Source organism: Protobothrops mucrosquamatus, unplaced genomic scaffold (assembly GCF_001527695.2).
Source record: "Protobothrops mucrosquamatus isolate PMUCROS unplaced genomic scaffold, P.Mucros_1.0 scaffold104, whole genome shotgun sequence".
Classification (NCBI taxonomy): Eukaryota; Metazoa; Chordata; class Lepidosauria; order Squamata; family Viperidae; genus Protobothrops; species Protobothrops mucrosquamatus.
The window spans coordinates 547,907-572,629 of NW_015386477.1; positions in this window are offsets into that span (position 1 = coordinate 547,907).

The following is a 24,723-nucleotide window of genomic DNA, read 5'->3' on the forward strand; positions in this document are numbered from 1 at the left end:
GAGAGAGAGAGAGAGAGAGAGAGAGAGAGAGAGAGAGAGAGAGAGAGAGAGAATAGAATTCTTTATTGGCCAAGTGTGGTTAGACACACAAGAAATTTCTTTCCAGTGCATAAGTTCTCAGTGTACATACAAGTAATAGTGATAATCACGATAATAAGCAACATAAAAATACATTCATCATAAATCGTAAAATATAACACTTCATCATAATGTAAATCATAAGATGCAACACTTAGTGGTAGTCAAAGAGTACTAGCTAAGCAAACAACATAAATCACACTAGGAAACTAAAAAAACAATATAAATCTTAATATACAAGCAACAACATTATAGTCATAAGAAAATAAGGATATAGGAAAGATGAGTATCATAGTAATATAGCTTTACTAAATAGTTTGACAGTGTTGTAGGAATTAGTTGTTAAGCAGAGTGACAGCATGGGGGGGGGGAATTGTCCTTATGTCTAGTCATTCTGGTGTGCAATGCTCTATAGCATCATCTTGAGGGAAGAAGTTGAAATAGTTTATGTCCAGGATGTGAGGGGTCTGTAGCTATTTTCACAGCCCTCTTTCTTGCAGGTCCTCAGTGGAAGGCAGGCTGGTAGCAATTGTTTTTTCTGTAGTTGTAACTATTCATTAAATTCTATGTTTGTCTTGTTTGGTTGCAGTTCTAAACCAGATATACACACACACATATACACACACAAACACACACACATACATACATATAAGCTTTAAAAAAGGAAGAAATACCAAGGGATCCCTTAGCCCATCTCCTATCTATAGTTAAATCCACAAAACCTCATCTTTTCGGTCCTAGTGTCAGCAGAAAGGTTATCAGACGTAACAATACATCCTGTTTCAACCTTTATATGTATATTATTTAAAACTAATATAAGTTAATATAAAGTATGGAAGAAAAAAATAAAAAGCAATGAGACAGCAAAAAGTGGAAAAAAAACCAGAAAAAAAGAAAAAAGATATACGCAGTGGCTTCCTATATTTCTTCACAGTACATTTTAATCTCTCTCTCTCTAAAGTTACATCATGATACTCGTCTTTTGATGTCAGCTTCTGGGTGTATATTATGTACAAAAGATGTTTTTGAAGAAATGACAGATGTGGGAAATAACCTGATTCTGATCAATATATTGATATAGAGTAGACTTGGATAGTGAGATGGGCAGCATATAAATATAATAAATAAATCAATATAGGTCCAATAGAAATTCCTACAACATATAAATGATGGGTGACTGCACCTGAGGCCTTTGCTCAGAAATGATCCCAATAATGATGATGATGATGATGATGATGATGATGATGATGATGATGATGATGATGTTGGAAGGGACCTTGGAGGTCATCTAGTCCAACCCCCTGCTCAGGCAGGAAACCCTATACCATTTCAGACAAATGGCTGTCCAGTCTCTTCTTAAAAACTTCCAGTGTTGGAGCATTCACCGCTTCTAAAGGCAGGTTGTTCCACTGGTTAATTGTTCTGTCAGGAAGTTTCTCCTTAGTTCTAGGTTGCTTCTCTCCTTGATTAGTTTCCATCCGTTGCTTCTTGTCCTGCCTTCAGGCGCTTTGGAACACTGCTATCATGTCCCCCCTCATCCTTCTCTTCATTAAACTAGACATATCCAATTCCAGCAGCTGTTCCTTATATGCTTTAGCCTACAGTCCCTTAATCATCTTTGTTGCTCTTCTCTGTACTCTTTCTAGAGTCTCAACATCTTTTTTACATCGCCATGACCAAAACTGGATGCAGTATTCCAAGTGTGGCCTTACCAAGGCATTGTAAAGTGGTATTAACACTTCATGTGATCTTGATTCTATCCGTCTGTTAATGCATCCTAGCACTGTGTTGGCCTTTTTGGCAGCTGCAGCACATTGCTGGCTCATATTTAAGTGATTGTCCACTAGGACTCCGAGATCCCTCTCACAGTTACTACTATTGAGCAAGGTACCCCCTATATTATAATTGTGCATTTGGTTTTTCTTGCCTAAATGTAGAACCTTGCTTTTTTCACCATTGAATTTCATTTTGTTAGATAGCGCCCAATGTTCAAGTCTGTCCAGATCCTTCTGTATCTTAAGCCTGTCTTCTGAAGTTTTGGCTATTCCTGCCAGCTTGGTGTCATCTGCAAATTTGATGAGTTTCCCATCTATCCCCTGGTCCAAATCGTTGATGAAGATGTTGAAGAACACTGGGCCCAGAACAGAGCCTTGGGGCACCCCACTACACACTTCCCTCCACGTAGATGTGGTTCCATTGAGGACCACACACTGAGTACGGCCGGTCAGCCAGCTATGGATCCATCTGGTGGTGATGCTGTCTACCCCACATTTTTCTATCTTGTCAAGTAGTAGGTTGTGATCTACTTTATCAAATGCCTTACTGAAGTCCAAGTTCAGCAAAAGACAAAAATAAGTCATGGATTAATAGATAGCAAACTGGGAGATGGAAAAGACGGGCAGCAAGCACATTCATCTGTAATGAGAAAAAGGTGAATGTGATGATTGGCCAGCCACACCATAGCACCACAACTTTCAAAAACTCCAAATAAGTTCATTTCCATCAAAAATGTATTATCCCTGGATTAGCCTATGAATGTATCTAAATGTAGGAAGGAGAGATCTTTGTTCTATATTCTCACTCTTATTACATGGCAATCATATCAGTCAATTAACATGTATATCATTTTCTTCCTTTGCACAATTTCTTTAAGCCGTAATGAAGAGGTTGTATTTGGAAGCCCATTAAACAATCAAAAGAAACCTAGCCTAATCAAAGTTTATGCTAACCAAGGTTGATATGTTTTACAAAGTCAACTTCTTGATCTTTAATTGATTAAGTACAGTAGGTAAACACAGCTTTGCTTATCTGTCACAATTGCCAAATAAGGTCTTCATGTTTACTTTCATCTAGAATTACCTGCTATAGGAGATCAATTTTGTTCAGTCTTTGTTGTCCTGCAAGTAAGTGGCGACCCACTTTACTTAGACAAATTATCCAAATTGATTTCCTGCTGCACCAGATTTTAATTCTATTCTTTTCTTCTTATTGCTGTTTTTTCTTTGAGTGTCAATATAATTGTTAACTGTATTATTCTTGATATAAGATTGTCCATAACATTAAAAATACCAAAGCTTTGTTGTCATGTGAAAGAGAATGGAGAGGAAATTTTGAGGAGCAATTGCAGCTAGGAAATGAAGGCGTAGCCTTTGTGTTCTAAAACCAGCCTCTAAACTGGTTTTGTCAGTGGAGAATAAGAGCAATGTGTATGTTTTAAGAGATGACCCTACCATTGGACATACTTATGCAATTGTTAATGATGGTAGGGTATTTATGTAGTAGCAGCTCTCGCTTCGGTCAATAGGAGATAATCAGTAACTATTCCAAGTTACAATACATTTACCCCTTTTGTTAACTTTCCAGTTTCAGTACAAACTTCCAAAATCCAGGGTCTATCATATTGTTTTCTCAATGAGATAAACAGAAAGGCATGTGTCCCCATTAGGGAGACCCATTATAGATATGTTTTAGTATCTTCTGCTAAACAAGCTGATACAGAAAAGGATAAGCACAAGAAAAAACAATGCAATAATTCACTGTGGCTCACCCACCTTCATACTTGATATTTTGTACTTCTAGCTGCCGTCTTCTAAAAAACACTTATGTTGAAAGCTGAAGAGCTCACTAGCCAACAGCACTTTCCTCACCAGCATCTGGTTTAATTAATTCTTAATTCTTGCTGTGTTCATCATTATGAATTAAGACAATTAAATATGTCCTTTAAAATTGTAAGGGTGATTATTCCTATATAAATAGAAGTAAATGGAAAGTAATTATTATAAGGATTTTGTAACTTGCTGTTCTGAGTATTTCATATAATGTATGAATAAGAATTAGAAAAAAAAGGAAGAGAACCACAGCCACAGTGTTTTATGGGCGACAGCTTTTAGGATTCCCAGACAAATAGATCATAATAAGCTGTAGGAAGACAACGTATTTGCTTTATGTTGAAATACTTATTGCAATTCAGCTAAGATTTTAGTGGTGGCTTGTCTACCTTTCTTGATGGGATAATGATCCAGAGCCAAGAGTAGTCTTGTAACTTGTCTCTCCAGTGGCATATTATATTCACCAAGCACCACAGGGAAGAAAGGGTTGATTGAAAGATGGCAGCTAGGAGACAATTGTTTTCTGAATCCTTCCACAAGGTCCTTCAGTTTGGGAAAGATTTCTCATCAAAAGTAAAATAAGAATATTACTGTAGAAAGCGTACTGATGCTTGATTCAAAAGGTATAGAAACAAGTGCAAAATTAACAGAGATGCAGATGAAAAAGATAGAAACAAGTGCAAAATTAACAGAAATGCAAATGAAAAAGATAGAAACAAGTGAAGGACTTTCCAATCATGCTGGTTGAGCATGTGACAAAATATAAGGAAAACTGGTAATAAAAACACTATGAAATGTCATAAAAGGAATGAATCAATTCACATTGGAGCCAAACCAACTTCTCTGTGGAGGATTGGTTAACCACCACTGTAGGCCACCATTTCCTTTGCTTTGAAGTTAGCATTATATTACATGTGATCCCTTTCAATTTCAGAGTAAAACTAATTATATAACACAGTGAAGAAATGTTTCATTTTCAGGTTCTAGGTCAATTCTTTACTTTTCTATTCCAATAAATACTGGCAGGGGGGAGGATGTTCCCTGGCAATTATTCCAGCAACTGTTGGGAGGGAGGGAGGGAGGGAGGGAAGGAAGGAAGGAAGGAAGGAAGGAAGAGGGAGAGAAAGAAAGAAAGAAAGAAAGAAAGAAAGAAAGAAAGAAAGAAAGAAAGAAAGAAAGAAAGAAAGAAAGAAAGAAAGAAAGAAAGAAAGAAAGATCCAGTGTATTTACAGTGTGTGTTTGGTTTGAAGGAGCTCAGGGAAACATTTATGAGACTGCTATCATATTATTTTCATAATAATGATCTCATAAAGTCCATTCGGTGAGCTTCACACACAACTGGGGGTTGATCCTCGGTTTTCCTGGGCCAAATCTAACACTCTATCTTCTATTCTGTCTTAAGTCTTTTATCTTTACCAAACTCTGTGTTATAGTTAGAGCAGTGGTTCTCAACCTTTTTAATGCCGCGACCCCCAACCGGTCGTAAGTCGAGGACTAAACCGGTCGTAAGTCGAGGACTAAACCGGTCATAAGTCGAGGACTACCCAACCGGTCGTAAGTCAAGGACTTTCCCTGCTCGGGAGCGCTGCGCATGCCTGGTTCCGCCCCCTGCGCCGGCCGAGGCGTAGCTGGCNGAATATTGAGTAGGTGAACCTAGGCAAATGTTTTCATGAAAATGTACCATTATATTGTTCTGCTGTTGTTGCACAAAATGGCTTACAATATGGATATGGATCATTTTAATTAAAATGACCAGGCATTGCCACTCTGTTGCTTCTTATAATCAAACCTAATTAGAAGGCCAAGGAAGGCAGAAGCATCTGCATATGAAAAGAACATTATTTTATTCAAAGAACATTTTTATTCTTCACTATTCTCATCTACTCATCATCTCAGCTATAAACTGATAATGAGCTACTGAAAACTCAGTAGCCCTCCCTCCCTTTATATCTTTCACACCAAATCAATGTTTCCTGGATGTACCAACTTATGGTATTCTACTTTTTGAGTGCTTATACTCTGAAACGCTGAAGTGCTTTGTTTTATTTTCCAGTACTGCAGGTGCACGCATGCTTGAAGGCAAAATGTGACAAGCTATTTGTGTACTGAAGTCTTAATGATGCTTCCTGGGTTCAGACTTCAAAAGGCATTTTTTAAGATTACAGCTTTATGTGATAATGAGCATTTGTTTGAATTTATAAGAAAGGGCTGAGTCAAAAACATCAGCCCAAGTTCTTGCATTAAAAAGATTCTCTTATGTTTAGCTCCTTTCTGGCCAACTGGAATTTTCTTTAGGGGGAAAAAATAATTTTCCTATTATCCCATACTTTTCTTCTGTTTTTATATTCTTAATACCAACAGCTTAGTTGGGCTGAGAGAGATTGTAACTGACTCAAAATCATTCAATGATTGCAGTGAGGTTTGCAGTGAGGTTTGCAGTGAGGTTTTATCCTCATTCACCAGATTTTAGGTGATTATAAGGGCCCGCTTCAAGACTTCTTCCCAAGAAAGCAAAACTCTTGGAACAGATTCATCCCAAAAGGGACTTTTATTAGGAGAAGTTGACAGCAGGCATAGAAGTCAGGATCTGAGGATTTTCCACTCAAATCAATAGGTTAAAGAAGCAAAAAGCAAAGCCCGCCCTAACAGTTCATTCGGTCAGTTCAAACGGGCCAATCCCCAGGTGTTAAGTCCGCTGTGGGAACGAGGCTGATAAGGCTCCATTCCCAATGTTGTTGGGTCTTTGCACCTTCTCTTCCGCAGCGAGAGAAAAGCCAGCTGGCTGGAGGCACATTCCTTTCTCATCCCAGGTTGAGAATAGTTCAAAGAGCAAGCAGATAGAGGAAGCAGAAAAGATACATTGTAGCAGTTAAGCAAAAGGATAATTCACATACAATTCCCCAAAAGCCTCCCCCCTCCCCCCAGGAGTATGGCAGAACCCATAGAAGGAAAGAGAAAAAGAACCCCCCCCCCCAAAGAAATGGGTTCTGACAGTGATTCTCAATCCATCACTTCATTTCAAGGGTCTTCTTCCAGAAAGATGATGACCCCGAGTCTCCACTGTTCAACATTGTGCCACTGTTGCACATTGCCCAGAATTTATACCCATCCACTGATTATCTTTTGCCATTCCAGGCTTCTCTTGGTGATTCCCTATGTGTTTTCTTCCACTGTTCCTTCCAACAGGATTCTTTTTTGCATAGAGTTGTGTCTCAGTTTTATCCAAGTTTTCTTCGTTTGATGGCCTTTTATGAGGCTTCTTTTCTCTTGTGTCATCTTGTAGATTTGATTTTTTGTGACTCCTTGATATTCTCAAGTTTCTCTTTAAAACCACATTTTAAAGGCTGTAGCCAATTCTTCGTTTCCTCGTATACTTCCATATTTCTCAGTTACAAAGGATAGTTGACCAAACATAACATTTATCATTCACATTCTTAGTTTTAAATCCAATTCCCCAGAGGTCAGAATATTCTTTATGTCTAAAAATGTTTTCTTAACAATTTATAGTCTCTTCTTTATTTCACTAGTTGTTTTTTTCATCTTTCATGATTAAATTCCAGCATAAACTAAATTCTTATCTTGCTGAAGAGATTCATCATCACAATCCATAAAAGCATATTAAATTCCAAAATAAGAAATGGAAAGAATTTTGGATTAAGATCTGGTGGAACATTCAACAGATTTTTAAGAAAAAGATAAAATTTACACCGCAGTTATTTTTATTGGGTATTATGGACAATTTGGATCAAAAAGAAATGAAATTGATGTTGTATTGTATAACAGCAGCAAGGACCTTAGTCGCTCAAAATTGGAAAAAAAAGATGTTACCAACTATGGATGATTGGAGACAGAAAGTATCATATTTTGCAGAGATGGCAAAAATATCCGCGTACCTGAAGGATCATTCTCAGGAAAAATTTATCTCAATATGGAGAAGATGGATAGATTATATTCAGAGAAAGTATGAATTGAAAAATTATTATGTAGCTTTTGATTAAAAATTCAGAACAAAAATAGGTATATCAAATATTGATATAATTAAAAAAAATTGTATGTATTTTAATGTTATTTTAGAGTCACAGCAAGTTTGTACTAGTGTGTAGTAATAATGAGTAGTTTTGAATAGAATTGGATTATTGTGCGTTTATTTCCTAGATTAGCTTTGGGAAGTCCTGGGGGGGGAGGGGGGGAAGGGGTAGGTTTGTATTATAGATTTATATGTATATATATGTATGATTTTTTTAAGGAGGTGCCCGGTGATGGCCCAACTGCACAGGACGGGATGGCTGAGTGAGGAAAGGGAGGTAGGAAAGAGGGAGGAAGGAGGAGTGGTGGTAGTTTGGGAGGAGGAAGGTGTGTGTAAGTGGAAGAGGGTGGTGCAGGAGGGGGACACCAGACACATCCATGAATGTATTGACTAGTGTTGGGTTTTTTTTGGTTGATATTGTGATAAAAGATCTGTTTTTGTTTTTCAATGAAAAATCAATAAAAATTTGTTTAAAAAAAGAAAAGAAATGGAAAGAATATTAGGTATGTTTGTTATCTTGAGCTATTTATAAAAAATAATGGAGGGATAAAACTCAAATAAATATAAATATAAATAATATAAATATAAATATAAATAAATATGCAAAAAGAATTATAAAATCAAAAATTTGCAAATTGTCCTGGCCCAGAATCTACTGGAAGAGACATGTTTCTTAAAGCTTTTTAAAGATTTAGTTTAATAATAATAATAATAATAATAATAATAATAATAATAATAATAATAATAATAATAATAATAATAATAATAATAATAATAATAATAATAATAATAATAATAATAAAGTTGGAAGGTACTTTGGAGGTCATCTAGTCCAACCCCCTGCTCAGGCAGGAAACCCTATACCATTTCAGACAGATGGCTGTCCAGTCTCTTCTTAAAAACAGCAGTGCAGGGACTGCCAGAATCTGGGGGGGGGGGGGGGAAAGCAAAATTTAGTCAGAAGTTCTTCTCTTTGTTCCTTTCTTTTTCTTTTCCATCTGAAAAAAAAAATCACTTTTGAAAGGGGGAGGAGTGGCTGTTCCTTTTCTGATGAACTCATTTATAAGAAGAATTGGAGCAAGTCATTATCTTTCATTTCATTCTGATACAGTATTATCAGAAATTGATTGTAATGGAGCAACTCCACAGTTAGGGTCACGAGTTTCTCAGAGGGTGGCTGAGTTGCTAATGTAATCAAACTCATATTAAATGTTCTATGCCATTAGCCCATCAATCTTTCTCCTTCACAACGATGCTGGACAGGGATCCATTTGAATTAGGAGCGATGACAAAAATTATAGATAGTGTAGATCAGTGATGTTTTCAATAGGATAAACATGATTAAGGCGCACTTCTGGAATTGCAAGCTCTTCATGCTTTTCATTTGTGTAATCAAATTGATTCGTGTTGCCAGCTCATTTTTTTATTTTTTATTCTGTCCTGGATATGAAAAACTGTCACTTTATGGTCTTGTTTATTTATTAGGCTTATAGTCTGCCTTTCATCGAGGAGTTTCTTATATATTAATCAGTATATCAACCTTCAATTTCTGTTGCCGGTTTAAATTGTAAGGGAATTAAAAAATGTATTTCACATAGCTTATATTTCCTCCCAATTGCTACTGCTTAAGTTTTTCTTCTTCCCACTTTCATTTCTGAAAACATGATAAAATATATTTATTCTTAATGGTGCAATAGCAATAGCAATTAGACTTATATACCACTTCATAGTGCTTTACAGTCCTCTCTAAACAGTTTACAGAGTCAGCATATTTCCCCAACAAACTGGGTCCTCATTTTACCGATCTCAGAAGGATGGAAGGCTGAGTCAACCTTGAGCCGGTCAGAATCGAACTGCTAAACTGCTGGCAGTCAGCAGTCAGCAGAATTAGCCTGCAATACTGCATTCTAACCTCTGTGCCACCATGGCTCTTAATAACAGTACATAATTCCTCATTATTGCAGATGATTATTTTTAAAAAAAACGAAAAGCACTTAAAGAAATTTGTGAGGGAGATGGATGGTTAAGAAGTCTGATAATAAATAAATAAATAAATTTATGTTGCAAGAGCACAGTCCCAAGGATAGTTTACATTCTAGAATGTCACATAGTAGTCATCATTAAATAAATGATGATCAAATAACAAAACCAGACTTCTAAGGTCTGTACCTGTGCTATAATTTAATGTCTGATGTCTGTGGCATTTTACAAATAATAAATATTACTGGTATTGCAGGAACAAAGAAAGAAAGTGACAGCATAATATTCTCATTCTTGTAAGAGACCCTGAATTTTCCTCCAAAAAAAAATTGAGGGCGGAGAAAAGGATCCCTTTGCAGTGATTCAGAATTGGAGCAGAACAGGGCACAATGTATTTATCATCTAGTTTAGCTTTCAAAGGGAGACTAAAGTACAAACTAATATACAATAAAATATGTTATAAATGATTTATGGATCAAACAGCTAGCAATTGTTAACATTTGGAGCTTCAGGCTCAGTCACGAGGTTATACTTGGCAGCCAAAGTTTCCTTCTGGGAACTCTCTGTAATGCTTCTATATTGCTATGACATAAATTAGGTGGGGGGGTTTTCAGAAACCTCTATGCTACAAAACCATGAGCCCTTTGTAAATCATGTTATTGTCTCTCAGTGTAGACCCTTGGCAACAAACTAGAAATATAGTGGCTCTGTTTTTGTGAAAAGAAGGGGGGGGGAATCAAGAGCCTATCCTGAAATACTTTAAGAAATGGATCTTTTAACTAAGAAGGACACATGCTAAATGAATTTCATTTCTGCTAGCAATCATCTTGCCATGCTTTTGTTCAGAATAAAGACATGTATCAGCTCCTGGGAAGCTCATTGAGTCATGATGCTGATGTTGATAATACATCTCTAGTTAAAACCATGGCATTCTGATGAAAACTACAGAATATCCTTTCCCCAAACTTGGTATTTGTTCCTAGGGAAAAATTAAAAAATACCCTAGAATGTTCACCCCTAGATGAAAATGCCATTCTTTAAGAAAATGATAAGAGAGAAAGCCAGACCCATATAGCCTTTTTTAAAACTAAATTATTAACTACTTGACTACCTACCAAACACTCTGAAATCCAATTACTAATATTTGTTATCTTAGTTTATGATGTGCCTCTTCCAGAATCTGACACATACAAAACTTACCCATATCTACACTTCCTGTTCAGTGTCATAGCCTCATGTATTTATGACTTCTGTGCATAGAAGGGGTTGAGTAGTTTTAGAAAGTTTATCTGAATCATTGTGTAGAGTTTTAAGAAATATTATCTACAATAAGCTTAACTATGCATTGTGTTCTTCTTGCAGTAATATAGACATATCACTAAGTATTAAAATGCTTAGCAATTATTGTACATATCCAAATGATTTGACTAAGTATCTTCTTGAATATTCAATTTTAACTCCCTTTAGACTTCCTATTGTATTTTAAAGCTGTTACTGTACTTTTTGGGTTCCTTATTTATAAAAGCACACAAATGTTTTTATATCAACAATAAGTCATAGGCATTTATGATATATATAATCAAAATGCTGATTATATATATAGGTATGTATGTATGTATGAATGTATGAATGAGAAGTCATGTAGGTTAATGGTTTAAAGGACTAGAATAGGTATATTACACAACCCCATTTCTAATTCTATCTTGGCACAGGAGCACAGAGATCATTCTCACACACTTTAAACTGGAAAGCTGAAAAATATTTATCTAACAACCTGCATTGGATTAACATGGTAGATTATAGTCCATAACTTTCAATGGAGATTTTATTATATTAAGTATTTATGTAATCAATATTTCTGTCACAGGAATGATTTTTCCCATACATTGCTTCAGTTGGTAATCAGATCAGAATATTTATTTCAGGTGTCAACAACTGAGAGGGTATTGTGTTGAGGCTAGAGTGAACAAACTGAAGGGATTTATTTATTTTGACATTTGGAAACCTGTCATTTTCAACCAAGGGGAAGCTGTCCCAGAAAATTGGGATTATGAAGACATAACTATCTTAGACTGCCATCTAAACTACTGGCTGCTATTATGACAGTAATTAGTTAAATGTTGGGCTGTAAGAAAAATTGGATAAAAGATGGCAGCAAAAACCAAGGACAGAACAGCAAAGGCTAGGAAAAAGAAACACTGAGACAAAAAGAGCAAGTACAGAAGAAAGAGGCAGCTATTATAATAACTCCTGGAAAACTGCAAGGTTTAGAGGTAGGGAACTTCTCACCATTTCAAGCTAGACTCTATTCTCAAAGGGGGATCTTAGGTAAAGTAACTGTGAGATGGAGGAAATCTCTGTCACATTCAGAATAATAGAGTTGGAAAGGACCTTGGAGGTCTTCTAGTCCAACCCCCTGCTCAGGCAGGAAGCCCTATACCATTTCAGATAAACAATTGTCCAATCTCTTCTTTAAAACTTCCAGTGTTGAAGCACCCACAACTTCTGGAGGCAACTCTTTCCACTGNTAATTGTTCTAACTGTCAGGAAATTGTAGGTTGCTTCTCTCTTTGATTAGTTTCCATTCATTGCTTCTTGTCCTGCCCTCAGGCACTTTGGAGAATAGCTTGACTCCCTCTTCTTTGTGGCAGCCCCTGAGATATTGGAACGTGGCTATCATGTCACCCCTTCAGCAATAGTGATGTGAGGAAGAGACCAGTTGTTCCATGAATCCTGTATGTTCTAACCTTCATCTGGTATATGCAAATTTCAGCCAGTGCAGAGAAAGGTAACCAGAAGGAAACAATTTAAGACAGGAATAGGATTCAAAATATTGGACGTTTAGTCTACATTTTAAGTGGGGATTGACACTTTTTCAGCCATATCTCTCTAATTTACCATGTTTTTATAAGTCTACCCCAAGATAATTTGAATCTGTCAACTTTATACTTGCTTTGTTTTGTCCTATAAAGTTACTCTTTTGAACCTTTTAAATTCTGGTCATTTTTTTTCTTTTATCTTAAAATGAAGATTTACATTTCAGTTTCATTTCCCAAAAGGAAGCCGCAAGTATTTAAGAGAGAGCTGTATCCTCTGTATAAGACTTATGTGACTTCTTTATTCCTCACCTTATCTTCCATAAAAGTGGTTTGGGAACTAGCATGCATCCGTATTCTTTGTACAGAATAACACTTAATAAACTTTCTAAAGCAACATGAGTGATGTACATCCAGACTTGATGATTTTGCTAAAAAACAACAACAAATCAATTTATTTCTATCTTGCAATATTTGCTTTGCAAGGTTATATACATATCCTGACATTTCTGCTATAACTTTCTCTATTTCCTTAAAAATTAACAAATGTCTGTGTTTTTGATACAATTTTGATATGAAAATATATAGACTGAACCCAGTGACAGAACAGTAAGTACTATATGCTTTCCTAAGATATGTTTTTAATTTCAGCTATGTTTGCAATTAGCAAAGAATTGGCAAAGATGGCAACATTGACTTCTTTGATTAGAGAAAGGACAGTAACTACATTTATTAGTGACCAGAAACCCCTATGTACATTTTCCTGAAAAAAGAAAATAATTATTTGCGATTTATGGGTTTGGTGATTAGAAAGAGTAAAATATGGAAAGAAGGTAATTATGTTGTAACTTTAGAGAGAATAAAATATAAATATACTTTGTAACTGCTGTTAAGAAAACTAGAAGCCTTGCCTTGCCCCTGTCCTTTTTCTTCTCCTCCTCCTTTCTTTTCTTTCTCTTCTCTATTTCTTTCTTTGACTTACTTTTTTCCTTTTCTTACTTTTCTCTTTCAAAATTTGTATTGTTTTTATTCTTTTCTTTTTTTTTAATAAAATAATATCTTCCATTCAATTGTGTCTAATTCTTGAAGACTGTCTGGACATGTCAGTGCAGTTTTCTTGGCAAGGATTTTCAGAGATGATTTGACATTGTCTCCCTCGTATGGCTGAAAGCGAATGAGTGGCTCAAGCTGGCTTTGTGCCTAAGGCAGTAGAATTCACAGTCTCCAGTTTCTAGGCTGATGCCCTTAACCATTACACCAAACTGTCTGTCTGTTTGTTTGTCTGTCTGTTTGGTCTGTCTGTCTGTCTGTCTGTCTGTCTGTCTGTCTGTCTGTCTGTCTGTCTGTCTGTCTGTCTGTCTGTCTATCTATCTATCTATCTATCTATCTATCTATCATCTTTTATCATCTACCTTCCTACCTACCTACCTGCCTACCTACTTCCTAGAAATATATTGGGAACACACAAATGTAGGACTGAAATGATCGGTATTCCATTTTATACACATCCTGCTATGAATGTGGAGGAAGGCCAAATATCCATCAATCTAACTAGCTATCTAATGTCTTCTGTTTTCTGCTAGAGCTTTCTTGGTAAGATCAAAACTTTGCCTTTAATGTTATTGGGAAAACAAAATCTTGCCCCTCTCAGCTTAAGTTAACTAAATCAGTTACATAAGTTTCATTCTGTGTCTCTTTCTATATAAATTGGCACTCAATCCTAATAGCTATCCTATTAAGTTATTCTGGAAGGGCAGAGGATGAGAAATGCTATTGTTTTTTGGGCATACAAGCATACAGAAACCATCTAAAAAAGCAACTCAGATTTGTTTGTTTATTTATTTCTATAACCATTCTTCTCAACTCACAACTTTGTTCCCTGCTATTGGTGCTACCATACAAAAACTAATAGTTTACACTCAAGAATCTTCCCAATGTATACACATACTCCTTCTGTACCACAGAATAGTTTATTCTACTTGCCATTTATTTGTGCATTTTAGTACTTTTTTACTTTATATTTCTTAGTGTACATTTATATGTTCTTTTTTTGGATATATTCACTGATTTTGTAATGCTGCTCTATGATTAGTATAAACCGCTATACACTACAATATACTGCATTAGGCACTTCCTTGAAAAACTGGACAAGGTTTCTATGTTCTCTCAAACCATTATTTTTAACAATTGTAAGGATATTTGATTGAGTTGGTAATGATTGGGCTAAAGGTGTTATGGAACAGGTCTATTATTTGCAGGGACTGAACTTTGTCATTCATGCTGTGCACTGAATTTGAATAAACTAGGACCTGATTTAAGATCTTAATATGTTGTTAGGCAAACTGATGATGGTGTGAGCATTCAAGCATTATAAAGGCAAAGTCTTCCTTGAGTTAAGCTTGATTCCTAATAATTAGATGCACTAATTTTAGAACAGAATACATGTAGCTCAGGGTTGAACAGAGTCCTTACTGCTCTCTGAGCTTAGCCTGCTTACAAATGTTTTGCTACCAAACTAGGTAATATCTTCAGGACAAGGACTCCACAATTTTTATTTGGTTAGATTATACGTAGACAGAAGATAGAGTGAAATTCCTAGTAATCTAATTCTCAAAGTAGTAGATGTATCTATACACAGTTATGATTGATGATTGATGATGATGTTCCTTCAAATCATTGTTAAGTCTTGGCAACCATATACAGTAGATATTTTTTCCCATGACAATACTTTTTTTCTTTTTCTATCTTTCCCAATAGTAGAGCCATCTCTAGAAAGCTAGGTCTTTACATAATGTGTCTACAGTAGAATAATTTGCACCTAATCATTGGAGCTCAACTGGAAACTCTGGGTTGATTTATTGAATGACCCATTTGTTGTTTGTTTTGCCTATCCATGCTATTTTTCAGCAGTTTTCTTCAATTAAAAAGTTCCAAAGCATTTGCTTCCATAGAGTATTACAGGGAACACCATTGCTTGTCTATTCTAATCTTTGTAGATACATTATAGTTGATCACATTTGAATATTTTTTCCAAGGTCCTCATCACAACTCTATTAAGTGCTTGTGTGAAGCATATTTCTAAACTGCTTGTTCCTATTGATTGATTGATTGACCCTAAAAGGCAGAAGCTACTCACTATTTCAATATCTTCATTGTTGATTCTAAGGCAGGTCATTGTATCTGTTTTCATTAGTTTAGTTTTCTTTATATATAATTTTAGCTCCATATTTTCACTGTGCTCCTTGACTTTCACTATTAGAGCTTATGAAATAGCTGTCAGAATAATATGATCAGCATAGCACAGGTTATTGATTTTTTCTTCCTGCACTTTTAAAACCACATTAATCTTCTTCCAGTACAGTTTTCTACAATATATATTCCATATATACAGTATATCATTTTCGTTGTTTGAATATTTGGTTGTTTGAAAATTGTGTATACTGCCTGCTTCATTTGGGTTTCCTTGGCCGTACAGTCCAATTACATATTCTCCTTAATGTTTCCAAATTTGACACTCCAAACTCCAATCATAAGCAGCACATCTTACACATTCTTCTGAATTCATTGAACTTGATCCTACAATTCATCAGCCTTTTCTTCTTCTGCATCAGTGGTTGAAGAATAAACTTCAAGAACCACCATAATAAAGACTTGTCTGGAAAATCTAATCAGTATTAATTGGTCAAGACTGCACTGTATTGTAGGAAGCCCCCTCCTAAGAGAAGGAAATATTTTGGGGAATATTAAAAAGGCAGAATATTATATTTCCCCAAAGGATCTTAAAGGCAGAAAAGCAGGCCCAGTTTTTCTTAATAGCCCCAAACAAACTAAGCAGGCCAGCTCTGTAGAAATGTAGATTTGATAATCCCATTCAGAAAGACTGAGGCCCCATTCATGAGCAAATACTACTGGGCAGAAGCCCATTCAAGAAAAATTATTTTGAAATCCCTTGCAGCAAAACTGATAGCTAACAATAGCAGAGTGATAGAATTAGAACCAGCAACCCCTCACAGGATATACCATTAACCACAGTCCCAGAAAAGCAGGACATGACCTTTATGACATAATAGGATTAACCCACGATCATCAGAATACCAAAAAGACACATGCAAAAGCTCAGGTCAAAGTTCATGCCAGAGGAACAACTCCAAACACAAAAGCCCAAGAAGATATAAAAACTCACTCCCAGCTCCATATGGTCAGCTACCCCAGAAACATGCGGTGTCACTGACGTTTCTGGCAATAAAATAAACAACAACCTTCTTTCCAAACAGCCTCCATTTTGTTTATTCACGGCTTAGACCAGACCTAAGATTTTTCTTTCAACAGTATCCTAGTACTATTTGTATTATATTCTTCCTGACTATGCAGTCGTAAGTCGAGGATTACCTGTATTTACAAATATAACTGCCCAGTTTGAAAAACATATAATGTATTTCTCTCATTGAAACAATCCCATTTTAGATTAACTAATTTATATGCACATATTGCCTGTGTAAAAAGCATTTAATTCCTTGAGGAAGATGCATTTTAATAAAGCATGCCCAAGGGTACAATGATAATCTAGGATATTTCTCTAAAACAATGCCAGAAAAAGTAATTTACCTGGATCAGCATTCTTGTATAAAGCTTGTTACTTCAGAAAGGCACCCAAAAGACCTTTTTGTTTTCCCCATAGTTTATATGCTAAGAATCAATGTCCCTATTGCTTCCTAAGATTCTTAAAATAAACTGTTTAAAATGTTTCTTCCCTACTGAGACCAACCAAGCATTGCTTTCCATTTTCACAGATTTGTTATCCTAATGCCTTGGGCCAAGTAATTTCATTTAACCCCCTTAATACATATTTCATATATACAGTATTCTCAATTGCATGTATGTTGTCATTAAAGTCAAATGCAACTTTTCCCATTTTAATAGAAAGTACAAATGATTTCTTGAAGCCTTAAGATAAATACTGTGCTTTAACAACTCAATAACATGCTTGGTATATTTACTACCATTTTATTATTAGAAGAATGGTAGTGCTTCTTAAAGGCAGGTGGTGATTACCTATTAGCAGGGCAGGTTAATTCATTTGGCCAGAATTGCTGGCAAGTTAAATTACATGAAAAATTACAACCAAACCAAATTCCTTCTGTTCCTTGGCCTGTTTTATCTAACACATATACAATCCTATTACATTGTCCAGGAACAGCTGGCATTTAATGTTGGGTTGGAAGGAAAAGAGATTTCACAGCAATATTCAAAGGCCAAAAATAAACATATATTTAAGTGTATTGTTTGTATTTTACTTTCTCACACATACTTACAAAACATAACATAGTATCGTAAAACTATCTGTTTCCTTCCTGTGCATTTTGAACGGCATCATTGTCTCTAAGGAAACATTATTTGCCCACCGTGTAGCCTAATAGTTAAAAAAAGGATTTAGTGGTGGGCAACATATCTACAAAATATAAGGAACAGATCTGGGAGCTGAATCTTTCTTTTTCTAAGGAAGCAAATCTGTTACTTTCATCATCTCTCAAATTCATTACAATAGAGAATTCCAAGTTCATTCTCTTCTATTTTGTATGACTTAGCTAAGTTATATTTTAAAAATGGAATCAAATTACATTATCCATCTACACTGAGCAGGAAGTCAAGTGGGATAGAATATCTCTTATTCGGATAGAAATCTAACACAAAGAAAAACCCATGAATTCTAAGAGCCTGGTCAATTGTGCCTCAAGTGAGAGTGCTGAATTGATTTGTTCAATGATCCATTTTTTTTCTTGCACGTCCATGGTATTTTCAGCAGTTTTCTCAATGTTAAGTTCAAAAGCATCAATATTCTTTATATCTTACTTCTTCAAAGTCCAACTTTCACTTCCATTCATGTCACACTGCTTGCACTATGTTAATCTTGATAGGTACAGACACCTCACAATATCTGAATATCTTTTCCAAAGTCTTTATGGTTTCTCTACCAACGGTTAATTCATGGCATATTTCTTGATTACTTGTTCCTTTACTGTTGATGGTGGCTCCTAAAGGGAGGAAACCATTTACCACTTTGAAATCTCCAATGTCTGGATACATGATGAGCCAGCAGGGAGAAATGGCAACCCCAAGCATGTCACATTCCCCCCCCCCAAATCCTTTGCTACCCCAATTCTGTGCCCAAATACTCTTCACCACTTGCTGTCCTAACTTGTTACATTCTTTCCTTACACCCAGCCTATCATTTTTCCACCAACAATCCATTCACGTGAACCAGAGTATATAATACCCTGATGATCAAGTTCACAGTGCACTATATTGCATAAGTGTGGAGTGTGTCTTTCCCATAAGTTTTGCAAGCTGATTGTATAAATAACTTCCATTCACTGGCCCCTTACCTGCTTGTCTTCATCTAAATAGGTTTCATTCTGTATGATTATTCTGTCTGAGACCACGCAGCTTGTTTCATGCAATTATCCTGATTTCAGCTTTGTATATATCAGTTTTCTAACCTTTTATCCATCCCAACGAAGGTGCCTGCTTTTAATGATAACTCTTAGAAAAAGGCACATAGAAATTCATATCTTGTGATATGCATCTTTCATATCCATATCAAAGCAAGGGCAGCTGAGAGCAGAAAAGAGGGGTAAAAATATCAAGAAGATAGCTGTGAAACGGGCAGTACCAAAAATCGGTAAATAATTAAATAAAGTCCTGTCTTTTGTTGTTTTGTTTTTGTTTGTATATGGGTTGCATACTGAGAGCTTCAATCATGCAATCAGGGCTGCCTTTTTCATTTTTTACATTCATCCTACACACTCTCTTTGGAGAAAAGTTTCCTTCTATTTTAACCTTGGAGGGAAACCACCTTGTTTTACTTTTTACAAATTTGGGAAATTCTTCTACATTTTCCTAGAGACAGAGGAAACAAAGAAAGACCTCTGCTTCAATGCAAGCATCTGTTTTTGTCATGCCAAGAAAAATATTGGCAATATAAAAGAATCCACTTAGATAAATGTTCACTGCTGGACACATAATATGTATTTGTTTTCTTTATTACCATTTTATGTTGTCTGTAATCTATTAATGGAAAATAATAAGCTACTGATGAGGACAAATACTTGGCTGAATGGGAATAAAAGATGGTGAGAGAGAGATTTCCTTTTAGGATGCAAAGTTTTCCTCTTTTTACCCTGCCTCTTTCTCATCTTCCATTGTCTTTATAACAAATCTTTATTTGAAAAATATTATATTCATTGAAAGAATGCTTTGAAAGGTTAGAAGAGCTTTTGCACAAAACAAGTTGTGGCTGGAGAGCATTTGCATTATTTAGTTAAAGGTCACCAAGAAAGATGGAAAATTGCATTCCGGGCTCTAAAAAAATTAGGCATTAAGATTTGTAGTTTCATTGCCTCAAATTCTTCAGAGAAATTAGTTGTGAACTGCTCTGGGTAACTTCAGGAACATCATAAAACAATTAGATTTTTTGGTAGAAGAACATGACTACATTTTATGTCTTCTTACTTCTTGAGCTTCTAATATACATGATGACCAATATTTTGAAGAAAAATCACTAAGTAGGTTATAATGCCAAAAATTATCTTAAAAAATTAAAAAGAAACAAAAGCAAGAAACAAAGGAGTAAACAAAAGAGGCAAACATTAAAATCCATAAAACCTTATATTTGTATGTAAAATGAGAACCCACAAATATCTGAAGTTCCATTGCTGACATTTAGAAGGAAATGGAAAGATTTCTGAATGATGAAAACTATAGGGGTAACCCCCAGCTCACTTCAGGATCTATTTATTTGAGGACAGGAAACTATATTATATCAGGCAAACAATCTTAGACATTTTGAACTTTTCTTAGAAGTCTATAGATCCAACTATTTCCTGATACATGTCATTTATACCCTTTCTAAGCATAAAGCATAAAGAAGCAGAAGAGGTTAGCAAGGACGTCAGTGGGGAGGAACTATCAAGATGGCTGCCGTGGACATGAAATCAGAGGTCAACTCCTTTTGTAGATGTGTCACAGTCATGGTCATCCTCTTTTGACACCTTGTGTCACTACTGATTACTGGTAAATGTAACAAAGGGGGAAATCGAGATGGAGGTGGGTATGAAAACCAAAGTTATGAATAGTAAAAGTAATTTTATTATAGAGTTATAGTAGTAGAATCTTGTGAATCTGAAAGTGCCTCCCAGTGCCCTGCCTTTATCTTCAAGTGAACTAGGGAGAGTCAATTCTGAGACCCTTTCTCAAATTACATTTCTGCTTTTGACTCAGATTTCTCTTATCTAACCATTGCCTTGGATGTAGCTTTTCCTCAAGGCTATTCTGATAATCCATTGCAATAATGCTCCTTCTGATGTTAGAGAGGGAATCCAAAGCCAATAACACAGTGTATTACTGACAATATATTTTTATTAAAAGACACCCAATATAATCAACTTCCTCTTCTTCTCAGCTGGAGTAGGGCAAGCAGTGGCCAAGCCAGGTATTGAATGCAGAACCCTCAGAAGTCCTCTGTTGCTTGTTGCTGATTATTCTCTTTTTCTTTTTACCTTCTCACAGGACTCACGCCTTCTATTGCAGTGAAGTAGAAGTGACCAGGTGACTCCACCTCTCTTTCTCTTGCCACCCTCACTTGCTCAAGCAAGAGGAAAGAGAAGGTGCAGAGATGCACAAGAAGTTTGCCTTGGAGGTAGAAGGCTTTCTTTATAGATCTCTGGCTACACTTATCTTATAAAACTACTTTAAAGATAAAACAGTGAGAACATGTTTCCATAAGTTCTATTAAGGAGATGTGAAACAAAAAAATGCAATTTTTCTTCACAATTATACTTACAGCCAAATGTGGTATTGAATCTAGTTTTAAATAATGATGATGATGATGATGATGATGATGATGATGATGATGATGATGATGATTTCAATTAGACTTCACCATTCATTCTCTAATGCTTCCACTGTGAGAATTGCTGCATTGCTTTAAAATTTTCAAACAGGATATTGGAATAATGCTACTAGACTGTAATTTAATAAACAACCTGCATTTACTGGAAAACAGATCTATGAGGAACCATGTATCAAAGTGTTATGGAATGGCATGTGTACAAATATGTTTAATTTTTAATTACTTACTTTTATTAATCCTGAATCAGTCTTGCCTTGTTTATCTTCATCTATTTTCACCTTATTTTTCTTATTTTCAATGTTTGTAGTCATGATGATACATACCTTGAAACTAAATATACTGGTAGGAAGTAGAATAGACAAAAATACATTTCATTCTTGTCTGATAGCAGAATGTCAAAGCTTCGAAGTTAAGGCATCAGCTGAATCAATTTTTGAATAGTTAAAGTCCAATTTTCAAACACAAACTCACTTGAAAATAATTTCCATTTAAATGAATAGAAGATGAAAAGAAATTCCTTTCATTATCATGCTTCCATGAATCAAAAGAGAAATTTAGCTACCAATTGTTGCTTTCAGATATAACCATATTTCCATATATCCAATGATTTAAAAAATTGCTCTGGGAATTCATGAGATGTAGCGTCTAGGAGAAAAGAATTCAGGAATTTTCCAAATTGCATGTATTTAGTCTCCATTCCTAGATACAACTATATCAAGAAAATTTCCATGAATATAATAGCATAGGCCATGGCTGCATAAATATCTCTTACACCTGGAACTAATTCTCTGGAAATAACACATTAAAAATGAACACTAAGGCTCAAAATAAACTAAGGCTTGCAACAAAAGTCAAAACTAACAAAAAAAGCTTCTTTCAACATGTAAAAAAACAAGAAAAAGGTTAAAGAAATGATTGGTCCATTAGTGGGAGAAAGTGGCAAGAAGGGAGAAAGCAGAACTATTTAACTTTGTCCAAAATGGTATAGGGTTTCCTGCCTGAGCAGGAGGTTGGACTAGATAACCTCCAAGGTCCCTTCCAACTTTATCATTATTATTATCAACTCATTTTTGCATCCATCTTTACACAAAGGAAAAACAGTTCAACCTATCAAAAACAGTACCGTAAAAAACAGATTAGGAACACAAGTTAAGATAGGCAATGAAAAAAGGTAAGTGAGCACCTGTCCACCCTAGACGAGTTCAAATCACCAGGACCAGATAGACTAAACCCCAAAGTTCTGAAGGAATTGGCAGATGTGATCTCAGAACCACTGAACCACCTTCTTCAAAGATCCTGGAGCACTGGGGAACTACCAGAGGACTGGAAAAGAACTGATGTAGTTCTCATCTTCAAAAAAAGAAAAAAAATGGATCCAGGAAACTACAGGCCTATCAGCCTGACCTCAATTCTTGGGAAGATTCTGAAAAAGATATCAGACAATGATTCAATGAATATCTAGAGGCAAACAAAGTCATTACCAAAAGCCAACATGGGATTGTCAAAAACAGATCATGCCAGACAAATCTTATTGCATTCTTTGACCAAATGACAAAATTAGTGGACCAGAGGAATGCTGTGGACATAATTTACTTGGACTTCAGTAAGGCTTTTTATAAAGTAGATCACAACCTACTACTTGATAAGATAGAAAAATGTGGGTTAGACAGCATCACCATCAGATGAATTCGTAGCTGGCTGACCGGCCGTACTCAGCATGTGGTCCTCAATGGAACTGCCTCTACATGGAGGGAAGTGTATAGTGGGGTGCCCCAAGGCTCTATTCTGGGCCCAGTGCTCTTCAACATCTTCATCAACGATTTGAGGGGATTGTTGGGGAACTCATCAAATTTGCAGACGACACCAAGCTGGAAGGAATAGCCAACACTCCAGAAAACAGGCTTAAGATACAGAAGGATCTTGACAGACTTGAACATTGGGCACTATCTAACAAAATGAAATTCAATGGTGAAAAAAGTAAGGTTCTACATTTAGGCAAGAAAAACCAAATGCACAGGTATGGTATAGATGGTACCTTGCTCAATAGTAGTAACTGTGAGAGGGATCTCAGAGTCCTAGTGAACAATCACTTAAATATGAGCCAACAGTGTGCTGCAGCTGCCAAAAAAGCCAACACAGTGCTAAGCTGCATTAACAGAGAGATAGAATCAAGATCATGTGAAGTATTAATACCACTTTACAATGCCTTGGTAAGGCCACACTTGGAATACTGCATCCAGTTTTGGTCACCACGATGTAAAAAAGTTGTTGAGACTCTAGAAAGAGTACAGAGAAGAGCAACAAAGATGATTAGGGGACAGGAGGTTAACAACATATAAGGAACAGTTGCTGGAATTGTCTAGTTTAATGAAGAGAAGGACGAGGGGTGACATGATAGCAGTCTTCCAATATCTCAGGGGTTGCCACAAAAAAGAGAGAATCAAGCTATTCTCCAGAGTGCCTGAAGGCAAGACAAGAAGCAATGGATGGAAACTAATCAAAGAGAGAAGCAACCTAGAACTGAGGAGAAATTTCCTGACAGTTAGAACAATTAATCAGTGGAACAACCTGCCTGCAGAAGCTATGAATGCTCCAACACTGGAAGTTTTTAAGAAGATACTGGACAGCTATTTGTCTGAAACAATATAGGGTTTCCTGCCTGAGCAGGGGATTAGACTAGATGACCTCCAAGGTCCCTTCCAAATTTATTTATTATTGTTATTGTTATTATTATTACTTTATGATTGGTTGGTTGACTCAGATTTTTTATGGACCTTTAAAATTGTGGGTAAATACAGGTTGAATTCCCTGTTTTCCCTTCTAAGTCTTTCTTACATCACATGCACACAACTCTGTTATTCTGCACACTTTGAAAAAAGAATTGGGAAATAAGCAAGAAATCAAATCTTTGCCTACAAATCTACCAGCCACCATCAAAAGAAAATAATAATCATTGTTTTTTCTGTCTTCATTCCCCGACCTTGGTTCTATCTGTTGACTATAAAATAAGATCTTTGCCAAGAGAGTAATCTGCTGAATGGGATGATAGAAAAGAGCAGTACTCTGCAGCTGACCTCTGAAATGAATTGAAGTGGAAGAAAAAACAAATAAAAACCCTTCTCAAAATGCAAAAGAGCTCTGCCCAGAATGATGAATCAACTCGACAGAAAGTAGAAATTAGATGTAGGGCTTGCAAAGCTAAGGAGAATACTGAAGTGAAAACCCTTTGGTATCCCAGAGATCACACAATATGCGGGGAATCAATATGCAGGCCTTTTTTTCCCTTTTGGAAGTTTTGGAAAACTT